The sequence below is a fragment of the Diabrotica virgifera genome, chromosome 1 (genome assembly GCF_917563875.1).
Source record: "Diabrotica virgifera virgifera chromosome 1, PGI_DIABVI_V3a".
In the NCBI taxonomy this organism is placed as follows: domain Eukaryota; kingdom Metazoa; phylum Arthropoda; class Insecta; order Coleoptera; family Chrysomelidae; genus Diabrotica; species Diabrotica virgifera.
This window is the reverse complement of record NC_065443.1, coordinates 250,952,504-250,976,987: the sequence shown is the minus strand read 5'-3', so window position 1 is coordinate 250,976,987 and position 24,484 is coordinate 250,952,504. Positions and strand designations below refer to the sequence as shown.

General features: G+C 32.0%; 1 protein-coding gene across 2 annotated transcripts in view; it reads left to right on the top strand.

Annotated features, from left to right (window-relative positions):
* LOC126879075 (cytochrome P450 9e2-like) overlaps window positions 1-24,484 on the top strand; it is a 114,659-nt gene that overhangs the window by 41,140 nt on the left and 49,035 nt on the right. The window contains exon 1 of one of the 2 annotated variants that reach the window (XM_050641988.1): window positions 11,381-11,476. The exons of the other annotated variant lie outside the window; for it this stretch is intronic. The gene's annotated coding sequence lies outside the window, so the exon portion shown is untranslated. Of the gene's footprint in view, window positions 1-11,380; window positions 11,477-24,484 lie in introns of those variants that run through there. 2 annotated transcript variants of the gene reach the window in all.

The following is a 24,484-nucleotide window of genomic DNA, read 5'->3' as shown; positions in this document are numbered from 1 at the left end:
AGATGAAGTTAGTTTTCAATCCTAATAGCAAAATTAATAATATTAAAAATATTAAAAATATTACTAAAAGATTTTTAAATTGAAAACTTATTGGTACATTTCCCTGGTGACACCTCCAAGGCTTCTACAATTTGCAAGCCAAATGGATGCTGCAGTGAAGACAAAGGGAAGGAATTCTACACTATGCAATTCACATCCCCCGTCTGCAGCTCGGTAAAGTTCCAACGGAAAATGCACCTGGTTACTCTACGGAGTAATACGGCTATAAAATAAAAATGTATACCATTTTTATTCAGTTGCAATGCGAAGGCAAAACAATCTTACTTTTCAACTAGAATACGGAGCGCAGTCCAGTCCTCTGAATCGAGATTTTCGGCTCTTATTGGAGCCTTATCGGAAAGAACGTAGGCACTGTTCTCCATACCCCAATTGACTAGCGTCGAGAGTTTTTCCCACCCATTGCAACCGAAGTGAAGGTATTAGGTGACTAGCGTCATCTGGCAATTGAAAGGTGAAGTTAGTTTGCAATCCCAATAGCAAAATTAATAATATTTAATTATGCTATTAATATTAATTTTGCTATTAGGATTGAAAACTAACTTCATTTTTCATCATTCTTCTTTTTGTTTTTATACTGATTTTCTTATCCCACAGTATCGGGTTCAATTTTCGTATGCAGTCTCTTGTTTGCCCTAGTCTATTTTTTATATCTTCCTCAGTTTATTTATATCTTCCACGGTTTTTTTAAAAAAGCATTAAAAAAGCAGCAAAAAGCAATATTTTTAGTTCTTAAAAAAGTTTCTAGCACTAAAAGTAAGCACGTTAAGCTCAATATAATAGTAGGGGAGGCAAGTATACTAAATGTGCAGTCACTCAAGCGATATTGGGACCTATTGAGTTGTGAAGAGTAGGTCCTAAAACCAAAAAAAGTTAAGTTAAGTTTTCCATTTTAGTAGGGACTTTCCATTTTTTAATTTAATTTTCCATTTCCAACAATCGTTTTTTCCGATTATAGCGCCATCTATCCATAATTCGAAAAAATTTCTCGAAAAACAGTTACTTATTTTTACGGAAGGAATCCAAATCTGCAATAAAAATGGGGTCTCCTATTTAACACCTTAAAGTAACCCCCCACCCCAACTCCGTGGGGGTTCGTGTTTGGTGCTATTCGATAGATTTTTCAAAAATATTGAATACGTGTATTTTTTAGTTTTTCGATCAGACGTTCATTTCGCGAAATATCGCGGGATTCGTATTTAAAATTTTAAATTTACCTCCCACCCCTCGATGTGGGGGTCGTGTTTAATATAGTTCGATAGATTTTTGAAAAATATTAAGCACGTATTTTTTAGTTTATAGATCTGTCGTTCAATTCGCGAAATATTCGCTTTTCTCTTGTGAAATTTTGTGACCCGGCCATTTCCCGGCAACTTACCTTATCTTAATCTGACGCTTTCGAGTTTTTCTAAGGATAGATTTTGTTTTCGGACCTCCCTTTACGAACTCCCCTGTATTAAGAGCCAATAGATGGTAGAGGTACATTTACAGGGTATGTACAAGTATTCTCCCTATATGATAATCTGACGCGCTCGAGTAACTGCAAAAATCCCCGCTTGGGCTCCCCTACTATAAAGTTGGTCCCTTTTTTGGTAAAAAATTTGGTAAAAAAAAATCGAGAAAATCACCTAATAATTAGCATCTCAAATGATCGTTACCGCTTCAGAAGTTACTTTACTTATTATTTATATGTATTATTTATATGATCTGTAAGTTTGATGGGTTCAAAGAACTTATATAAAAAAAACTTGGTTTTAAAGTAAATTTGTTTTACCTTTGAATTTTGAAAAAATGCTTTTTTTTTCTAAATAACTTAAAAATTATTACTTAGTGATACCAAAAATTTTAAAGAGCAAAATAATGTATGGAATAGAATGGAATAGAATAGAAATATGCTTTATTGCCATGAAAAATTTTATCGACAAAGCTTAGAAAAGTCAAGAAAACAAAACAATAACAATCAATTTACTAAAATTACATAAATCGTCAATGTATTTAAAATAATAATAACAATAATGAAGTTAAACACAAATAATCAATTGCAAAATTTAAAATAAATTGCAAATGCATAGTCTACCTAGTAATTAATAGAAAAAGTTTTAAAAGTTAAGCTGCTGCATATGACACCCAAATATAGATAAAAAAAAATAATAAAAATACTACTTGTGCAAAGGGTACTGTAATTTCTTAGTTATTGATTAAGAAAATCTTTTACTGAATAATATGGTCTTTCAGATAGGTAGGCTTTTGTCAGTTTACGGAATTTGGGGAAAGATGCTGCAGATTTAAGTTGTAGAGGGAGATGGTTGTAAAGTTTTTTTGCGGAGTATAATATAGATTTCTTTACTATCTCCGAGGACGGGGTTGGCAAATAGACGTTAAACGTAGAATTTCTCGTGAAGTAGTCATGGTTAGGTCTTGGTGGAAAGACATGTAGATGTTTACGAATTAAACAAACAGTTTCTAAAATATACAAAGATGGAAGGGTTAAAATTCCGTGATCTTTGAAGTAACTTCTGCAATGTGTTGTTCTTCTGAGGCCAAACAGATATCTTATTGCTCTTTTTTGTAATTTGAAAATAACATCGAATTGGGCAGCTGTACCAGAACCCCAAAAAGGAAGACCATAACGAAGATCCGACTCGAACAAAGAAAAATATGTTATTTTGGAAGATGCTAGATTGAGTCCATTCGAAACAGATCTTATAGCATAGCAAGCTGAAGATAGTTTCTTTCTTAACAAATCGATGTGGAGGGACCATTTAAGGTTGCTGTATAAAAAAATACCAAGAATTTTTACAGAATCAACGGTACTGATCTGGCTGTTATTAAGAGGTAAATGTTGAAGAGCTCCTTTATAAGACAATGCTACTGTTTTATCTACGTTAAATGAGAGTAAATTAGAGTCAGACCAGATTTTTATTGTAAGTAGATAAGAAGTTATAGTAGCATGAAGAGTTGCAATGTTTGAGTTGCTCCAAGTGATACTGGTATCATCAGCAAAAAGAAAGATTTTTCCATCGATTTTTAAACTAGTGATGTCATTAATAAAGATAAGGAAAAGTAGAGGACCCAATAATGAACCTTGAGGTACCCCACATACAATGTTTTTGAGACTAGAGTCTGTATAATTTGCTCTAACCAGTTGTTTCCTATCATCCAAGTAAGATTGGAACCAATCTAAAGAAATACCTCGAATTCCGTAGAAATTTAGTTTTTTTATCAAAATGTTGTAATTTACACAATCAAAAGCTTTAGCGTAGTCACAAAAAATGGTGGCAGTATGAAGATTATTGTTCAGTGCTTGATAAACCTCATGTAGTACAGAAAACGTGCCATCAGAGGTGCATTTATTATTTAAAAAGCTGAACTGATTTTGTGATAAAATGTTGTTTTCAACTAGAAAGAAAGGACATAAGTCGGGCTTTTATGAGTCTCTCAATAATTTTGGAGAGTACCGGTAGTAGTGCAATAGGTCTATAATTGCAGGTATTAGATATTTCACCACCCTTATGAAGAGGACTAATGATGGCTGTCTTTAGGCACTCTGGAAATTTACCTTTCTCAAAAGAATCATTAATTAGTGAGATGAGGACTTCTAACACATTTTCTGGAAGATTAGAAAATCTTTTTTTCGATATACCATCAGTACTACAGGAAGATTTGCTTTTGATACTATTGATTGTTTGGATCAGTTCAGATTTATTGACTGGTTTTATAAAGAATGAATTCGAGACCTTTCTTGAATTAGGGAGATAGGAAATGGGATCTTGTTGTGGCAAAATAGTTGATGTAATATTTTAACTCACATTAACAAAGTATTCATTTAGATTTTCAGGGACTGGAAAGGAAACTGTTTGAGCAGTGTGGGTTTTATTTCGAAGATCGTTTATTACGGACCAAGTTTCTTTTGCAACACTTTTAGAGCTTCCCAGACGGTTTTGGTAGTAGACTTTTTTAGCTGATTTTATAAGTTTAAGATAGGTTGCCCTGTACTTGGTGATATATTCAGTGATAGAGACGTTGGTAGTAAATTTATTGATATAGAGAAGAGAACGCATATTCTTAGAAGATATTCGGATACCTTTAGTAGTCCACGGTTTAGCCAATGTTGGTTTTGCTTTTCTGAATATTTCGGATTTTTATTTTTCTGTAAGATAAAAATTAGTTAAGATATGGCTGTTCAAAATTTCCATACACTCGTGATTAGTGCCCTATTCAAGCCCTTTCAACTACAGCGCTTTCAAAATTAGGCAATTTGAACCGATGAAACTTACAGATCATATACATAAACAATACACACACAAGTTAACAAGCTTGTGAAGTGGTAACAATTCATTTCATTTGTGAGGCTAATTAGGGGGTGATTTTCACGATTTTTTTACCAAAAAAAGGGACCAAATTTATTTTAAGGCTAACTTACTTACTTTTAATGCTAGAAACTTTTTTAAATAACGGAAATAAAGCTTTTTTAAACACCTAAGTTTTTCCCACAAAGTGCTTAACTTTTGAGTTATTTCACGATGAAATATTCCATTTAGAATTTGTCGAGTATGAATCTATTTTTCATTAGCTACAGCTCTTCTTTTATTGGATCTAGAGATCTCATGTATACATCATTTTTTCCAGTTTTTTATGAGCTATATTTTTGCTAAGAATATTTTTTTCGATTAAATACTTAATTTTTGAGTTATTTGCGAACAATCGTCTAAAAACGTGGATTTTTTTTGAACAATGAACATATTCACTCGCAAATAACTCGAAAAATTTTACCTTAACCCTTAAACGTCCAATATTATGTGGCTTCCATTTCATGTATGCCCAAGTGTGGGTAAAAATTGTCCACCTTGAAAATAGCTAATATATTTATTGAGAGTTGTTACAAATGTTAGAAATGGATTATACTTAAGAAATGTATGTTTAGAAACAAAGAATATACTAAAATATTAATATAAACTGTGTACAACGCTTACAACAAAATTACGATGTGCATCAAAATTAATCTACCTGTAAAAGCCAACAAAATCAGATTTGTCGATTTTCTCCACATTCTTCATTGTGTAGCGGATAATCGTGTCGATTATTTAATTATACGTCGATAATTATGTGGATTATATTCCTGCCAACGAGAAATTATACAGTGCGTCCATAAAGTATCGCATAAATCCAATGTTTCGTAAACCAGCGACTTTAAGGAAAAATCCCGAAACAGGTCGATTTTTATTTTAAATTAGGATTTTTTGGCATATATCTCATACTAGTGACGTCATCCATCTGGGCTTGGTGACGTAATCGATGATTTTTTAAATGACAATAGGGATAATGTGATAGCTCATTTGAAAGGTTATTTAATTCTCTATTCACTAATATAAACGCTAACATAATTATTTATACAAGGTGTTCAAAACCAATTTTTTTAATTAAATTAATTGAGACAAAAAGAAGAATGCACGTAATTTATTTAATACAAAATACGTTTTACTGTTGTAAGAAAACAGGAAAAAAATGTTAAGTTGACAAATAAATATTGGTTTTCGCTTAAATTCAATGTTAAAGCTGCCACCCACCTGCCTCTTGTCAATTTGAACAGTTCGTAGCGAAAGCAATGTTTATTTTTTAAATAAAACATTTTTTTTTTGTTTTCTGGCGGTAGTAAAATAGTCCATTCTTTAACGGTAAAATATTGCAAAACCTCTAAATTTTAAAGAACCGCTTGCATTGACATGAAATTTGGCATACACATAGCTAATAAGTCAAAGAAAAAAAGTGATATTGTGCCGATATGTGCTTTTTCCCTGGGGGTGGTTTTCACCCCCTCTTGGGGGTGAAAAAATATTCGTCCAAAGAAAGTCAGGAAATGGATAAACTGGCTAATTTTAAGTAACTTTTGCTCTATAGAGTTTTTTCACTAAGTCAATACTTTTCGAGTTATTTGGCAGTGAATATGTTCATTTTTTCAACAAAATAACCACGCTTTTAGACGGTTTTTCGCAAATAACTCAAATAGTAAGTATTTTGTCGAAAAAACATTCTTAGCAAAAATATAGCCTGTAAAAAATTTAAAAAAAATGGTGTATATATCACGTCTCTACACCTAGTAGAAGCAGAGTTATAGCTATTGAAAAATAGGTTCATATTCGTCAAATTCCAAATGGAATATTTTAACGTGAAATAACCAAAAATGAAGCACATTTAGGGGAAAACTCATTACAACTTATTTAAAGTGTTTAAAAAAAGCTTCATTTTTGTTTTATAAAAAAAATTCTAGCCTCAAAATTAAACAAGTTACGCTCAAAATAAAGTTAGTCCCTTTTGGTTTTGGTAAAAAAATCGAGAAAATAACCCCTAATTAGTATCTTAAATGAACTTAATCGCTACGATTTCACAAGTTTCTTCACTCCTGTATATATTGTTTATATGGTAAGTTTCATCGGTTCAAAGTCCTTATTATTGAAAAGGCTGTAGTTAAAAGGGGTTGAACGAGTTACTTATCACGAATGTATGCAAATTTTGAAACACCAAATCTCAATCAATTTTTGTCTAACAGAAAAACAAAAAAATACATGACATTCAGAAAAGCAAATCTGACTTTTTTTATTTTTCGAGATTTTTATTATCTCTAAAAATTTTCAAGTTATTTTGAAAAAAAGCATATTTTTCAAAATTTTAATTTTTAAAAATTTTATTTGAAACCAAATTTTTTCAAAAATATGCACTTTGAATCAATGAAACTTACAGATCATATAAACACAACATAAGTAAAATAATTTGTGGAGCGGTAACGATTAATTTCATTTAAGTTGCTAATTAGGAAGTGGTCTTCCCGATTTTTTTTTGCAAAAACAAAATGGACCAACTTTATTTTGAGCGTAACTTGCTTAAATTTAATGCTAGAAACTTTTTGTAAAAACAAAAATAAATCTTTTTTTAAATACTTTAAAAAAGTTATAATGGGTTTTTCCCAAAACGTGCTTAATTTTTTGGATATTTCACGTCGAAATAGTCTATTTGAAATTTGGTGAATATGAATCTATTTTTCATTGGCTATAACTCTGGTTCTACGAGATCCAGAGACCTAAAGTGTACACCATTTTTTTTACTTTTTTATAGGCTATATTTTTGCTAAGAACCTTTTTTTCGACAAAATACTTACTTTTTGAGTTATTTGCGAAAAACCCTCTAAAAATGTGGTTATTTTGTTGAAAAATGAACATATTCACTCGCAAATAACTCGAAAAGTGTTGACTTAGCGAAAAAGCTCTATAGAACAAAAGTTACTTAAGATTAGTCAGTTTACCCATTTCCGGACATATATTTTGGACATATATTTTTTCACCCCTAAGAGGGGTGAAAGTCACCCCCAGGGAAAAAGCACACATCGGCACAATATCACTTTTTTTCTTTGACATGTAAGCTATATGTATGCCAAATTTCATGTCAATCCAAGCGGTTCTTTAAAATTTAGAGCAAAAACCGTGAGAGAATGGACTAAAATGTATTTAGCATTAAACAAATTACATACATTCATCTTTTTGTGTCAATTATTAATTTAATTTAAAAAAATTTTGACACCCTGTATAAATAATAATTATGTTAATGTTTATATATTAGTGAATAGAGAGTTAAATACCCTTTCAAATGAGCTATCGCATGACCTCTTCTCTCATTTAAAAATATCATCGATTACGTCATCACGTCCAAATGGATGACATCACAGTATGATTTACAGGGTGTTTAGTAAAGAATGGACCATAGCTTAACCTCAGATCCCTTAGCGTAAAATAGGTCGATTTAAGCTAACTTGCCTTTGTACGAAAGTTGATAATAACCGAAATAGTTAAACCGAGAAAGTTAAACTTTTATTTTATTTATTCTTGAATATTTCCTGACAGGCATGGGATAACAACACGGAATTTGGTAAGCGGAGGTTTTTGGAATGAGCAATATAAATTCGCCACCAAAAATGATATATTACCCAGAGGACGCCACATACGCCTTTCAGCGCTAATTTTATACGTTCAATTTTGTTTATTCCCCACTCTACATGCTTTTTGAGTCAACATTTTTATTCCCTTAATATTTTTACTTAAAAAAGGTATACTAAATTCATCTCGATAAACTCAACTTGTAGGTAGACCCGAAAAATAAACTTGAAACCATAATAATTGTGCCAGTTCTTATATTTACGTCATTGCATCGCAAATTCCACTTGAAGAAATTTGCGATACATTTTTGTAAATTTGTATGGTTTTAAGTTATTTTTCGGGTGTAACTACCATGATATTATGCAAAAAATTATGTTGCTTCGCAGATTTAAAATGCGTTTATCTCGAAAACTGTTGAGTTTAGCAAGATGAATGTAGTATACCTTTTTTAAGTAAAAATATTAACAGAATAAACATTTTGAAGCAAAAAGTATGTAGAGTGGGTAATAAAAAAATTGAACCTATTAAATGAGCGCTGAAAGGCGGATGTGGTGCCCTCTGGGTAATATGGTGGAAAATTTAGATTTCTCGTTCCAAAAAACCCCCGCTTACCAAACTTCGTGTTATTATCATCCCGTGTCTGTTAGGAATTATTCAAGAATTAATAAAATAAGTTTCTCTTTGACACCCTGTATTTCGGTTATTATCAACTTTCGTACTAAGGTAAGTTAGCTGAAATCGATCTATTTTCATCAGGAATCTACGGTTAAGTTATGGCCCATTCTTTACCAAACACCCTGTATATGCCAAAAAATAGTAATTTAAAAATAAAAATCGACGTATTTCAGGATTCTTCCCTATAGTCGCCGGTTTATGAAATAATGAATTTATGCGTTACTTTATGGACGCACTGTATAGAAACCTTTAGTAACAAGTTTTTCCAAGGATGCACATTTTGTGACCGCCCATATTTAACTCAAGATATTATTTTTATTTTCAAAAATATCGGTAGAACCAAATTAACATTACCTAGGATACCAAATAACATACCTAGGATGTTAGATAAACGAGACACTAAATCCGGATGAAGAAATTAAAACTCGTATAGAAATTGCAAGAGGAGCATTTATGAAACTTAGATCTATTCTGAGCAACTCTCAGCTGAACTTACAACTAAGAATCAAGTTCCTAAAATGTTATGTGTATCCTGTATTACTATATGGATGTGAAACCTGGATCATGAAGGTTAACATCATGAACAAATTAGAAGCCTTTGAGATGTGGTCGTATCGTAGAATGCTCAGAATATCTTGGGTTCAACGCATTTCAAACAGAGAAGTCTTAAACAGAGTAGGTCAAGGCGAAGGTGACTTAATGAAGATGATAAAAAAGAGAAAACTTGAATATCTGGGGCATATAATGAGAGGTAGCAGATACAGGATGCTGCAGTTAATACTCAATGGAAAGATCGACGGAAAAAGAGGAATTGGTCGAAAGAAATATTCATGGCTCCGAAACCTTCGTCAATGGACTGGCTTATCAGCAAATCAATTGTTACATGCCGCACAAGATCGAGAACGATATCGGCAAATTGTTATGGAAGCTACCCACGCCTAAAAATTTGGGCACGGTACTTAAAGAAGAAGAAAATTAACATTCGATAAAGGGCTGTCTCTTTAACAATAAGTAATTTTTGAAAAATTTTGGAACACGTAATAAATATGTTACAGGGGAATACGTATTAAGTGGACATTTTTTGCCCACACTTGGGCGTTTAAAGAGAAAAAACGCTATAAAACAAAAGTTGCTTAGAATTAGTCAGTTTATCCATTTCCGGACTTATTTTAAACGTATATATTTTTTGCGCTCCCGAGAAAAGCACACATCGGCACAATATCACTTTTTTTCTTTGACAAGTTAGCTTTGTGTATGCCAAATTTCATGTCAATCCAACGGTTTTTTACATGTACGAGTATAGGTTTTGCAATATTTTACCGTCAGCGAACGGACTATGATAAGTAGGGGAGAGTTGGACAAAACCGGGTAGGTTGATAAAACCGAGTACCCCTTAATTCTTCTAACTGTCTGCTGCTAATTATTAGACAATGTTAAAATTAGTGTCCCTTTACCACCAACAGTCGTGTGTATTCATTTCTACCTCATTTGAGTAATCTGTGCCGGAGCAGTAAGACCTCACCTGTTTTTTGATGCAGGAAACTCGATTTTTCAGTTAAGTTTATAGCTGTTTTCTCCTCTAATGAATAACTAATGGCCATTTTAAAATTGAATACATGTAACCTAGTATATTACCTTTAATTTGGCCAAAAATTTTTAAATATCATTTCATAACTTAAAAATTTAAATAGCATTTAATGTCTTGTTTACGAGTTTGACAAAACCGGGTAGTCCGAAAATCGACAAAACCGGGTACCCGTTTTTATCAGACCTGTTGTTACTTCCAGTTTCTGCAGTGGTTTTTTTGCTTTTACTTAACTACAACATGAGGCTTCTTCTGTTGAAGAAGCTAGTAAGAAAGCTAGTAGGAAAAATTAAAAAAATCTCTAGTCGTAAAAAAATTAAAACTAAATGAACTGGACAAAAAAAAGAAAAACGTGGTAAAAAGTGCTGCACCAAAAACAAAATTTTGGAGAGTTTGGAGGAAAAAGATAATAATGACGATGCGTGTCTATATTACAATTAACTATTTTTAAATTACATATAATGCGAAGGAAGGCTGGATAAAATGTGTGTCTTGCACCAAATAGGGTTATGACGCCTGTAGTGCCTATGATGATGTAGATGAAGTTTTTATTTGTGACTTCTGTTCATAGATTTTCGAGTTTTGTTTACATACATTTAATACATATTTTATTTTCTGCCCATTAGTCTTTTTACATGGTAATTAAGTTACTACCCGGTTTTATCATACCGGTTGGACAAAACCGGGTATTATGCAATATTTTCATAAAAATAAAAAAAATTAAAAATCCAAGGATATTTTTAAAAATTGCCATTGGCATATCAAACTTAAGTCATTTGAGAATATTTCAATCTGCAGCAAACATTTCCTACTCTCACATAGCAAAAGATACAGACGGTTTTTGGAGTGGTACCCGGTTTTGTCCAACTCTTCCCTACTGCTATTCCAACTTTCGCCCTATTTTCCTTCACGATTACACTGATACAGTGGATAATTCGTCTATTTTTCAGTCAACCTTTCTCTTCCTTTCCGGAAATTATAAATATAGTGATATTATTAAAAAGAGAAAAAAATTGATAACTAAATAAAACAATAATTAAACAAATTAATCTTGCCAACTATTTAAAAAGTCAATATGTGTTTTAACTTCTATGAATGTTATCGATATAAATATACACGTTTATATAAATAAACCATGCATATCAAATAAATTATCACCTATACTGATGGCTGATTAAAAACCCAAATATTTGCATTCTGCAACTTAGTCGTTGATTTAGCGCATGATCGACAGGTAAGTCAGACACCCGATATTTTTTCATATTTGTCAATTTCGCGATCTTAGTGTTATAAGCAGAAAATTTACCTAAAATGAAGAAGAAAGACGAACAGCAAAAATATCTTAACAAATTAATCTTGTACTTTACCTCCTGTTCAAAAAGTAAATGTGTGTAAATTTTACGTTAGGCTCGTATTTTACATGTATACCCTGTTCCACGAACATACGCCTGTCTTGGATTATCGCGACAACGAATATTTTACTGTGCAAATTATGAAGAACGAAAGTAAATTGCAAAATACATTGTTGTTTATTGGAACAATTATTAGAGCCATTTATTTTCGCACTTCTTATGTTGCACACTAAAATATTCGTTGTTGCGATAATCCAAGACAGGCGTATATCCTTGGAATAGCCCATATCTTTCGTTTACTGTTAAAAGTCGATGTGAGTTTTCAATTCTATAAATAATGTCGATGCACATGTAATTTATTATCTAATAAATTATCAAATGTACCGATGATAAATTAAAAAAACAAATTTTTGCATTCTGCAACTCGTCCAAAGTTGATCGAGGACATGATGTACAACTTAAGCGCCCGGTATTTTTTATATTCTTTATCATTTATTTACTAAACATGTTAGAAACAAATATTATAGACAGATAAAAAACTTATTTTTATTTTTGATTATAAGATTAAGTACTTTATTTTTATCAATATCTAGCATCGGTAATGTAGGTACCTATACTAAATCACAATAAAGATGCACTAGAAATAAATAAACCAAGACACGCTGAAGGTTACTAGGAGCATTCCCAAATCCCAAATCATGATTTACAAAGTTTATACATTGTACATCATGATTTAGCAGTGCTCCTAGTAACATTCAACGTGTCTTGGTGTGTTTATTTTTGGTGCATCTTTAATGCGATTTTAGTATAATACACTGCGGTGCAAAAAAATCGATCCACTAAAAATTTGGTCATTTTTGATGTTTCGAAGTTCCTAAACCTGTTGTCCGATGTAAGTGATTTTTGACCACGTTATAGCCTTATTAATTGACCATATCGCTGTAATAATATTGTTGCTAGGTAGTCAAACTGTCATTGTATACCTGGTTTACGAATCAATCTGTGTTTTTTTTCTCAAAGTTCGCATTACCCTGTAGATTATTCTAGCATTTATAAAATAGTGAAATTAAAACCCAACTATAGCCTCAGGTTTTCTTAACATTTTGTCTTTCGATTTATTCGCTTATGTTGGATAATAAAAAAGTTAGGTACTTTAACAACTGGCCATGTTCGTCATCAGTACAGAGTGTTTCTAAATAAGTGCGACAAACTTTAAGGGATAATTTTACATGAGAAAGTAATGACAATTTGCTTTATTTCAAGTCCGCAAGTTTTGCAAGTCCGCAAACGCTTCGTTTCCAAGATATTTTTCGTTCAATTTTTTTTTACAAACTGACGATTTATTTATTGCTTTAAAACCAGTTGAGATATGCAAATCAAATTTGGTGGGTTTTAAGACGTAGTTATTGCACATTTTTTGACATACAATTAAGAAGTTAATATTCACCATTGGCGCGCAAACGGGTAATATGATGACCGATAATATTACCCGTACGCATGCCAATGGTGAATATACAATTTTTAATTGTATATTCACATATAATTCACATTTATTCATATGTAAAAAATTTGCAATAATTACGTCTTAAAACTCACTAAATTTCATTTGCATATCTTAACTGGTTTTAAAGCAATAAATAAATCGTCAGTTTGTAAAAAAAAATTTAACATCCCGTATCTCGGAAACTAAGCGTTTGCGGACATATGATTTTCAAGCAAATTGTCATTATTTTCTCATGTAAAATTATCCTTTAAAGTTTGTCGCACTTATTTAGAAAACACCCTGTACTGATGACGAACATGGCCAGTTGTTAAAGTACCTAACTTTTTTATTATCCAACACAAGCGAATGAATCGAAAGACAAAATGTTACGAAAACCTGAGGCTATAGTTGGGTTTTAATTTCAGTATTTTATAAATGATAGAATAATTATCCACAGGGTGATGCGAACTTTGAGAAAAAAAGCACAGTTTGATTCGTACACCCGGTATACAATGACAGTTTGACTGTATAGCAACAATATTATTACAGCGATATTGTCAATGAATAAGGCTATAACGTGGTAAAAAATCGCTTAAATCGGACAACAGGTTTAGGAAATTCAAAACATAAAAAATGACCAAATGTTTAGTGGATCGATTTTTTTGCACCGCAGTGTATATTTTGTTAACCTTTATATTAAACAATTCTAAACCGCTCAGATTCCTTAGATTTTCATGATTTTTCCATTCATTCGAGATGTTCTTTCAAATATTTCAATGTTTTTTCATTTTCAACCCTTTTTATATTTATTATCATTATCATAATTGGCTCGACAATCCTTTGTGAATCTTGGACTGTTCGCCGATGAGTTGCCAATTGCCATTCCATCCATCTTCTGCGAGGTCATCCATTACTTGTTCTGCCCTCTGGGTTTGACAATGCCAATATATTCGTGTACTCATTATTTGATATCCTAGCAATCTATCACTACCCACTAATAAACTTCACAATATCGATATCTGTGTATAGCTGGCTCAATTTCATTTACGGCCCCAAAAACTTTTCAAAGTATTTTCCTCTCTAGATACCAAGTAGTCTCTCGTAGTTTTGGGATAAAGTCCATGTTTCAGCTCCGTATATCAAAGCCGATCTTGTTAAGGTCTCGTTCAATGTTAATTTTTACTGCATAGTTTACGTTTTTATTTCTCAGATAATTATGCAAGAATTTTACACCAGTTAATAGGGAAAAAATTCATCGATTTTACGTAAACATGTTAAGCAGCGTTTTGAAGGTTTTAAACGATAGATGAGGGATAAATGATGATAATTCCGTGAAGACGTACAGCTAATACTTCTTCTTCTTTTTTCTAAACAGTTACAAAGAATGAAAAACTCAGTTTTTTGACTATAAATCGTTTCTTGTACATTTTAGAGAAAAATATTTCAAATAAATATTGTAGATCTTAAAAAGTTCTTTAACTTGGTGGGACAAGTATTAAAATATATAAAGAATTGACCGAGATAATTGTAAAAAACTCTCATTTTTGCACTAATTTATAAATGTTAATAACTGTATTTTTTGCACAACGATATTTAATTTAACTACTTTAGATTATGCCAATTAAAGGGTTATTTCAGTGTGCTAAATTTCAACCAGATTGACCAAATAGTTTATGAGTTATTCAATTTGTTTATCCCAGAGAGCAATTGTTTAAACAGATGTTCTTGCCCTAACAGTGACTCTAGAAATATTTTACAAATCCCAATCGATTATTTGAGACTTTAATTTTAAGATGTATTGAAAATGTTTTAAGATTTTATCAAAATTGTTATTAAGAAAACCGTCTGAAAAAGACCCTACTTTTTAGGTTATAAACAATTGGAATAACATTGACAGTTTTTATGAAACACGCTTCTATGTAGGTTCACTGAAAAGCTGGTGAAAAAATATACTTTAAAATTGTAAAAAGAATTTTATGTGACCAATATAAATCAAGTTAGAATTTTCTTTTCAATAAATCATATTTCCATTGTTTATAAACAAGAGCTGAAAATTGAATGAGTTGTTTAAGAAAATCTATATTTTATGATCCACTTCATATATTGCATATGCGGTGAAAAAATAAAAAGTCATGACTACTCATGACCCGTTAAACTGATGGTATTCGTGAAACACCGCCAACGAATGTGAAGGTGAGAATAGCTTCGTTTTATTTTTTAGAATGGAATCCCAATTTAAAACAATTTACAATTAATTCAACTTTTATGTGCAGAGCTCAACAAATCTGGGTACCGAACTAAAGTAGCAGATGAAGATGCAGACGTATTAATAGTGCAGACATCTCTTTACGAACATACATATGAACCTGACAAGATCGTTGTAATAATTTGTAATGATACCGATATAATCATAGTATTGACGCAACTCTCTGTTCCGGACAATTACATATATTTTGAAAGAAAAAAAAGCGAAAAAGGACAATCTATCTATCTATTATAGTTGTAATAGGTTTAAACAATCTCATAGAAAATACGTTGGGTTCTTCTTATATAGTTTTACTGGGTGTGATACAACTTTTTAGATCTGATAAATATTTTTTATGACGAGAATGCTAACAAGGAGGACATCATGAAAAACGGATATATCATTGTTGCTTTGTATTCTGCTGCAATTGATGTTACATATAAAAAAAACACAATAACATATTGGCATTAAATGAGTTATGATTTTTAAAATTTGTAAGAAATACAGGGAAAAAAAATTTGCGTTTATCATCAATTACAACACTGGTTAGGTAAAAAACTGGATGCTACCCATACCCAATATGGATAGAAAAAGACTGATATGGATTTTGAACCCATTTACACCTTATATTGTTTGACTCCTTAAGTGATATTAAAACAAATAGCATGTAAATGTTTAACGGGTTGCAAAAGTACAAGATGTGGCTGTAAAAAATATGGTATAAACTGTACCTACGGATCTTTGTACACACTGTGCAGAGTGTGCAGTGGAAGAACATGAGAAAAAATGTTGCAATCGCGCTGCAGTGGGTCTTGACGATGTCGAGTCAGACTTTGTAGACGATGAACTAACTGTAACTTGCCGAGAAGTCTAGAAGTTGTATATGTTCACTAGAATAATCAAATAAAAATTCATAAACAATGTTTTATTATTTATTTTTATACTTATTAGATGCCTACCTAGACAAATATTAATAGCTTCTTTCAATTAAATCATAATAAAACAAAAATTAATTTTTTAAAAACTATTAAGGACTTTTATATACTTTTAATTAATGCAATTAAAATAAATAAATATTGTATTGTACTAATTTATAATTATTTTATACTTATATAAAAAATATACTTTGTTTAATAAAATTTAAAGAATTTTTACCAAATACTTGTAAAATTCAATAACTTTTATAGTATAATTAAATCAATTGATTTTCACGGGATTTTCCCATTTTCCCGGAAGTTGAAATTTGCACAGTTTTTATTATTTTTTTGAGCTAACCCAGTTAAAAAAGAAGGTTGCGCGAGCTATGGAAGGTGATAATTTATTGCAGTCTTTTTTCCAAAAAAGGAAGCGAAGCTCGAACAGTTCCCACCTTCACTTTCGTTGGTGGTGTTTCACGAGTACCGTCAGTTAGCGATACCGTTATAATAATAAGTTTTTTTATTATTTCACTGCCTATGCAATCTATACACTGGATCATAAAATATAGATTCCCATAAATACAATATGTTCAATTTTCAGCTCTTAATGTTTATAAACAAGGCAAAATTGATTTATTAAAAAAATAATAACTTGATTCATATTAGTCATATACAATTAATTTTTCTATTTTAATATGTATTTTTTCATCAGCTTTTCAGTGAGCCTACATGCAAACGTGTGACATAAAAACTGTCAAAGTTATTCTAATTGTTTATAACCTAAAAAGTAGGGCCTTTTTCAAACGGTTTTTTTTATAACAATTTTAATAAAATGTTAAATTTTTTTAATATATCTTAAAAATAGAGTCTCGAATAACTGATTGCGATTTGCTAAATATCTCTAGAGTCACTGTTAGGGCAAGAACAGTTGTATAAACAATTGCTCTCTTGGATAAACAAATTGAATAACTTATAAACTATTTGGTCGATCTGGTTGAAATTTGGCACACTTAAATAGTCCATTAAATAGCATAATTTAAAGTAGTTAAATTATATATCATTATGCAAAAAGTAAAGTTATCAATATTTATAAATTAGTGCAAAGATGAGGGTTTTTTGCAATTATCTCGGTCAATTGTTTATATATTTCAATATGTGTCCCACCAAATTAAAGAACTTTTTAAGTTCTACAATATTTCTTTGAAACATTTTTCTCTAAAATGAACAAAAAACGTTTTATCATCAAAAAACTGAGTTTTTCATTCTTTGTAACTGTTTATAAAAAAGAAGAAGAAAAATTAGCTGTACGTCTTCACGGAATTATCATCAGTTATCACTCCTCTACCGTTTAGCACCTTCAAAACCCTGTTTAACATTTTTTCATGTTTTTTTACCTATTAACTGGGGTATTTGTGTAGATCTACTAATAGGCCATTGATTATGCATTTTAGAGAGAAACTACAACGTTAACGGGGTTTTATAGTTTCATATAGTTAATGGACGTCTAAATATGAAAAACCCGTGGAGTGCTACCATTTAAAGGGGTGTGTTTTTCAGAAAGGGGTGAATTAGTCCCTAGGCACAAGGCGAATTCGAGTGAGTTCTATGCACTTTTGGTACAAACACATGTTTGTTTATCTCCTTTTTTATGTATGGGGCAGATTCTAGCCAGCATCCGGTCATTTGGCATTTTTTCCTCTTCCCATATCTTTTTCACCAGCCAATATAGTTGTTCGTACACTTGTTCTCCTCCTGCCTTTAACATTTCAGCTGTTATTTCTGTCGCTCCTGGACTTTTGTTGTTTTTAAGTTGGCTGATTATATTCATTACCTCTTGTTTTGTTGGCGTCCCCACTATCGTATCGTTTTCTTCCATGTTCTGTGTTATGCCCATCTCGTCCTGTTCAACATTATTTAATAGCTCTTCGAAATAATTTTTCCATCTTTCTAGCACCTGCGCTGTTTCACTTATTAGTAATCCTTCTTCATTCTTAATATAGATGCTTCGGCTCTGATATCCTTTGTCCATTCTTTTAACCTCTTGGTAAAATGACCTTATTTCTTTAGTTTGAAATTTTTCTTCAATTTCCTTTAGCTTATCTTCTTTGGATATTTTCTTCTTTCTCCTACATTTTCTTTTCATTTCCCTTCTTGCGTCCCTATACACATTTCTGTTATTCTCATTTTCTTTTAATAGCATTATTTGTCTAGCCCTCCTAACTGCTTCAGCTGCTTTTTCACATTCTTCATCATACCAGTCATTTACTTTTCCTTTTCTCACTGTACTGTTTAGAACTGCCTCATTTGCCTTCATTACTGATGCTTTCACTTTCTCCCATCTTTCTTCGATTTCCATTTCTTGTGCGCATGTTGCCAGTTCTATTTCTAATTTCTCCTTATATTTATCTTTTACTTCTTCACTTTTCAATAGGGTCGAATTGTATTTTCTCTTACCTTCCGTTCTTTTCCTTTTTCCCTTCCCGGTCGCACCCCAGTTTCTCATGCATGTCACTCTCACTAGGTAATGGTCTGAATTGCATTCTGCTCCTCTCATGCTTTTTATTTTTGATATAAAATTCATGTCCATTTTTTTTATTACTACATGAACTATTTGGTTAATTGTTTTTCCGTCGGGCGACTTCCATGTCCCTTTGTGAATTTCCTTCCGGCGGAGTTGTGTACTTCTTATTACCATATTTCTCTCCATTGCAAAACATACTGCTCGGTGCCCGTTATTATTTGTTATATCATGTTTGCTATGTTTCCCTACTATGTTCTCATATATATTTTCTTTTCCAATCTTTGAGCTGAAATCACCCATTATTATTTTCATATCGTATTTCGGTGTTTTTTCGTATTCCTCTTCTAGTTGCTCATAGAACATGTCTTTCTCATCTTCATCCGCATCCTCTATGGGAGCATGCACATTTATAATACTTATATTTCTTCTTTCCCCTTTCATTCTTAAAGAACACAGTCTGTCAGATATAGGCTTAAAAGCTATTACCCTTGATTTCAAGTTTTCCTGTAGTATGAAACTTGTTCCTCTGGTTCTGTCTTTTCCACCACTTTTAAAAAAGGTTGTGCCCTCTACATCCACTATTTCAGTTCCTAATTGTTTGGTTTCTTGTACTGCAAGCAAGTCCAATTTATATTTCTTGACTTCTCTTACTAGTTCTTTCAGATTGCCTGCACCATACGTCCCTCTCACATTCCAAGTTCCAAAGTTTATTTTTCGTATATCTTTCTCATTTGCCTTAATCGTTGCCTCGGTCGTTTTACTGTTACATACCGTTTTTAGTTTTTTGAACTTTGCTGCACCTCAAAGCGGTTTACCTTGGCGTTCCACTTCCAGACTTCGTCGTTTACTGTCAGTTTCTGGAAACCAGTTTTTACATTCTTTCCTTCTTCTTTCTCTTTCTTTGCTCGTTTTCTTATACTTCCTTGTATTTCCCTTTATCCATTATATTTTCTTTATCAGTTGCGTTCTTCAGTTCCACCAGACAGGTTTTATTTCCTAACTTTGTTGCCCCCTTAATATTTATTTCCACCTGCAGTGTTTTAGCGCAGAAATCCTCTATAATTTTCTTTAATATATTCTGATCGTATGTATCGTTCTGATGTATATATTCTGATCGTTCAAATCTGTTACGGTACAGATATTGTGTACTTTCATGTTGTAAGCTTTGTATATTATATTTTTCTATTTCTGGATCATATGAATTCCTTTTGTGTTCGTTTTCTTGGGAGTTATTTTGCCCCTGGAGATTTTGCTTAGTTACGTCATGATCTACTTACTCCCAAATTTTGGTGCACTCAATCACAAGCGTCGCAAAAAACCCCTTATATTTTTTATATTCACCCCTACCCCCACCCCTTTGGCGGCCACGCAGCGTTCCACCCCTGGAGATTTTACTTAGTTACGTCATGACCTACTTATTCCCAAATTTTGGTGCATTATCTCAATTATAAGCGTCACAAAAAAAATAATAAAAACCGCGACTTTGACCCCTTATAACTACCCTCCTTCCCCACTCTGGTTTCCGTCTCTGGGGATTTTACTTAGATATGTCATGACCTACTTATTCCCAAATTTTGGTGCACTATCTCAATCACGAACGTCGCAAAAAACCCTTATATTTTTTATATTCACCCCCACCCCCACCTCTTTGTCAGCCAGGCAGCGTTCCACCCCTGGAGATTTTACTTAGTTATGTCATGGTCTACTTATTCCCAAGTTTTTTGCACTATCTCAATCACGAACGTCGCAAAAAACCCTTTATATTTTTTATATTCACCCCTACCCCCACCCCTTTTTCGGCCACGCAGCGTTCCGTCCGTAGAGATTTTACTTAGTTACGTCGTGGCCTACTTATTCCCAAATTTTGGTGCACTATCTCGATCATGAGCGTCACAAAAAAAAAGTAATAAAAACCGTGACTTTGACCCCTTATGACTACACTCGTCCCCCACTCTGGTTTCCGGTCGTTGGGGAAAGCCTATGTACACAACTAATTCAACATATCCCCGTATAGTTTTTCCATATTACTTATCACGCACAAAATCCGCTTCTATCTCTCCGACTATTAATTTCACGTTAAGCTTTTATTTTACCTTTATTTTGCGTTTATTATTGTTAAAAGTCGATGTGTGGTTTCAATTCTATAAATACTATTGATACACGTGTAATTTATTATCCAATAAATTATCAAACGTACCGACAATTGATTAAAAAAACAAATTTTTGCATTCTGCAACTCGTCTAAAGTTGATCGAGGACATGATAAATATGTTAATAAGCTAACCGCCTGATATTTTTTTTCTATTCTTTATCATTTTTACTAAACGTGTTAGAAACAAAAATATTAGAGACAGATAAAAAACTTATTATTATTTTGGCGATTATAAGATTAAGCAGATTATTTTTATCGATATCAAGCATCGGAAATGTACCATTATTTAATAACCTTTGTATTAAATAATTATAAACCATACGCTTGGCTCAGAGTATTTAGCCTAAGTATTTGTATCTTCTTCAGTTACTTCACTTGGACATTGGACATTCGATTGTATCATGAATATCTTTCTTTAATTGGAGTTGTTCTTTTAGCTAATTTAATTTTTTTATATTATGGTTTATTTTTAGTCGTTTTCACTGTTTTCTCAATTGTCTTCAATATGTAACCGTCTTTCTCATGTTTTGACAATAAAAATTCAGTTGACTTTCATAAACGCACAACTATTTTGGGAAAATTACTTCATAGCAGATACTTTATGTCAAGGAACAGCCGCCATTTTACAATTTTTATAATCTTTTGTGGCAAACATTTTGTAGTCCAAAAAATAAATTGTTGATAAATATACGACAGCAACAAAAATTGATATATTGTCAGTGGCAAACATTTTTTTTTTCAATATTGCGTTGATTATTTCATTCATAGGAGATTCTGACCAATAGAAAGCTACAGGAATCTGAATTAAATCGATAATTTTTTATAATCTCCCGTCGTTAAGTATATTACGTCAGATGCCCTTCGTTGCTACGAAAAAATACATTCAGTGGCATTAATGACAATTAATGTTTTAAAAATTATAAAAGTGATGATCGTCAAATATTTATAAAAACTGTGTGTTTAATGGTACTTAAATAAATTACAATAAAATTGTGGTTTTGAACAGTTTTATTCATGAAATAATCGCAACAAATTGCACTCGACCTCTGAAATTAATATAGAATTTTTGCTCTCGTGACACTTTGACATAATTTCACTCGCCTTCGGCTCGTGAAATTAAAACTGTCAAAGTGTCACTCGGGAAAAATTCAATAATTTCAGAGCTCTTGTGCAATTACTACTGAACATTTCACACAGTAGGTATACAGAGTTGGAATAAAGTATGGCACCAAGCAAATAACTTTGGAACGAAAAGAACAATATTTATGAAACTTTGCATGCAAGTACAGTGACGCAAAAGGCATCCGATGGCATAGTTTTTGTTACTACTCCACTTCCGGTTTCACCGGAAATACCCTTAACTTATTTACTTTAAATGGGACACACTGTATATTTTTACAGATTTTAAAAGAACTTGTTATTTTTAATTCATACATACCAAGTTTTGAAGAAAAAACTATTAAAACAAGAAATAAATCTCCTTATAGTTAAAAACATGTTACATAGTTACATGCCGCACAAGATCGAGAACGATATCGGCAAATTGTTATGGAAGCTACCCACGCCTAAAAATTTGGGCACGGTACTTAAAGAAGAAGATAGTTAAAAAAAGTAGGTTATAGTTATTTTCCTAACAAGTGCAGAAAGTCAGTCTTTTCCGCACGCGACTGCAGTTTGCCGAACGACGCGAAGCGGGAGTTCGGCAAGCAGTCGAGTGCGGAAAAGAGACTTTCTGCAAGAGTTAGGAACAATATTTTTTCTAAGAGTCTTTAAAAAATTACCAAATCTTAATCAATTAATTTAATTAATATGAAAATACATACACAAATTAATTCTTTGACAAGGTTGTCAAAACCAAACTTTCAATATAATTAGTTAGCATGACGACGATCTTGGTTTCCATGACGATGATTCAAAACGACTGTTATTGTCTATCGATTTGACTTTCGAATATTATGTCAAAATAATTTTATTTCATCGAATTGTCAGTAGTAATTGCACAAGAGCTCTAAAATTATTGAATTTTTCCCTAGTGTCACTTTGGCAGTTTTAATTTCACGAGCCGAAGGCGAGTGAAATTATGTCAAAGTGTCACGAGGGCAAAAATTCTATATTAATTTTAGAGTTCGAGTGCAATTTGTTGCGATTATTTCATGAATAAAACTGTTCAAAACCAAAATTTTATTGTAATTTATATACAGTAGGAAAAATGAAAGAATACCCATGAGCGAACATATAAAACACGCTGTATTTTCCTGTCACCGTGTCATACAAAAAATTGGCCAGCGCAAGTACATGTAATAATTATTATTACATGTACTTGAGCTGGGCAATTTTCTTTGTGACACGGTGACAGAAAAATACAGCGTGTTTTATATGTTCGTTCATGGGTATTCTTTCATTTTTCCGATTGTATGTAAGTACCAATTAGTGAAATTAAACACACAGTTGTTATAAATATGTATTTGACGGTTGAAAGTCATCACTTTTATAATTTTTAAAACATTTGTCATTAATGTCACTGAATGTATTTTTTCGTAGCAACGAAGGGCATCTGACGTAATATGCTTAACAACGGGAGATTATCAAAAATTATCACCTTAATTTGCATGTCTGTAGCTTTCTATTGGTCAGAATCTCCTATGAATGAAATAATCGCGTTAATTTCATTAAAACAGGAACACAATAAGATATATTTGAAATAAATTAGTAAATAATATCTAAATATTAGTTTATTGCATGTATTATAATTACTTTAAGGCCATATTAACATATCTAAATTAACACGCGTGCGGAAAAGTAAAAACCGCGTGCGGAAAAGTAACACGCGTGCGGAAAAGTAACACGCATGCGGAAAAGTGAAACTTTCTAAACTAAAATGCGTGCGCGAAAGTAGACATTTTTGCACGCTCGTAGAAAAATTTATTTACGGTAGACCAATGGTATTAACAATACAAAAAATTATTTCAAATGTTGAAAATGTTTGCTGTTCACCTCCTTACAACGTGCAAGCCTATAAATAAATTCATGAGTCACTTTTTGCAAGATTTCTCCACGTATTCACATTCATCAATTTTTCTTTGTCCCAAATCCTGCAAGCATGTTGGTCGCCTAACGTAAACATGCGATTTAAGATAACCCCAAAGAAAAAAAATCTAACGGGCTGAGGTTTGGAGAACGAACGGGCCACTCTTTGAATCCTCTACGTCCAATCCATCGATTTGGAAAATTTACTTCCAAAAACTGAAAATTCACCATAACCGATGATCATTAATATTTCAATACGATCTTTTTCACTTAAATGAACCATTTTTAGTACAACTTATTTCTGTCAATTAGTTCAGTAACAGTTTTACCTATTATACTAAATTCAAATAAGTCATGCAGTGCATGTAAACAACAATTTTAGTCTGCAGTATAGACACAAACATAGATGGTATTCGTTTATTTCCTACTACGTTGTATGAATACAAAAAATTATCTACAGACACTTTTTAACAAATTCTTTCTACCAAATTTGGTATGTATGAATTAAAAATAACAAGTTATTTTAAAATCTGCAAAAATGTACA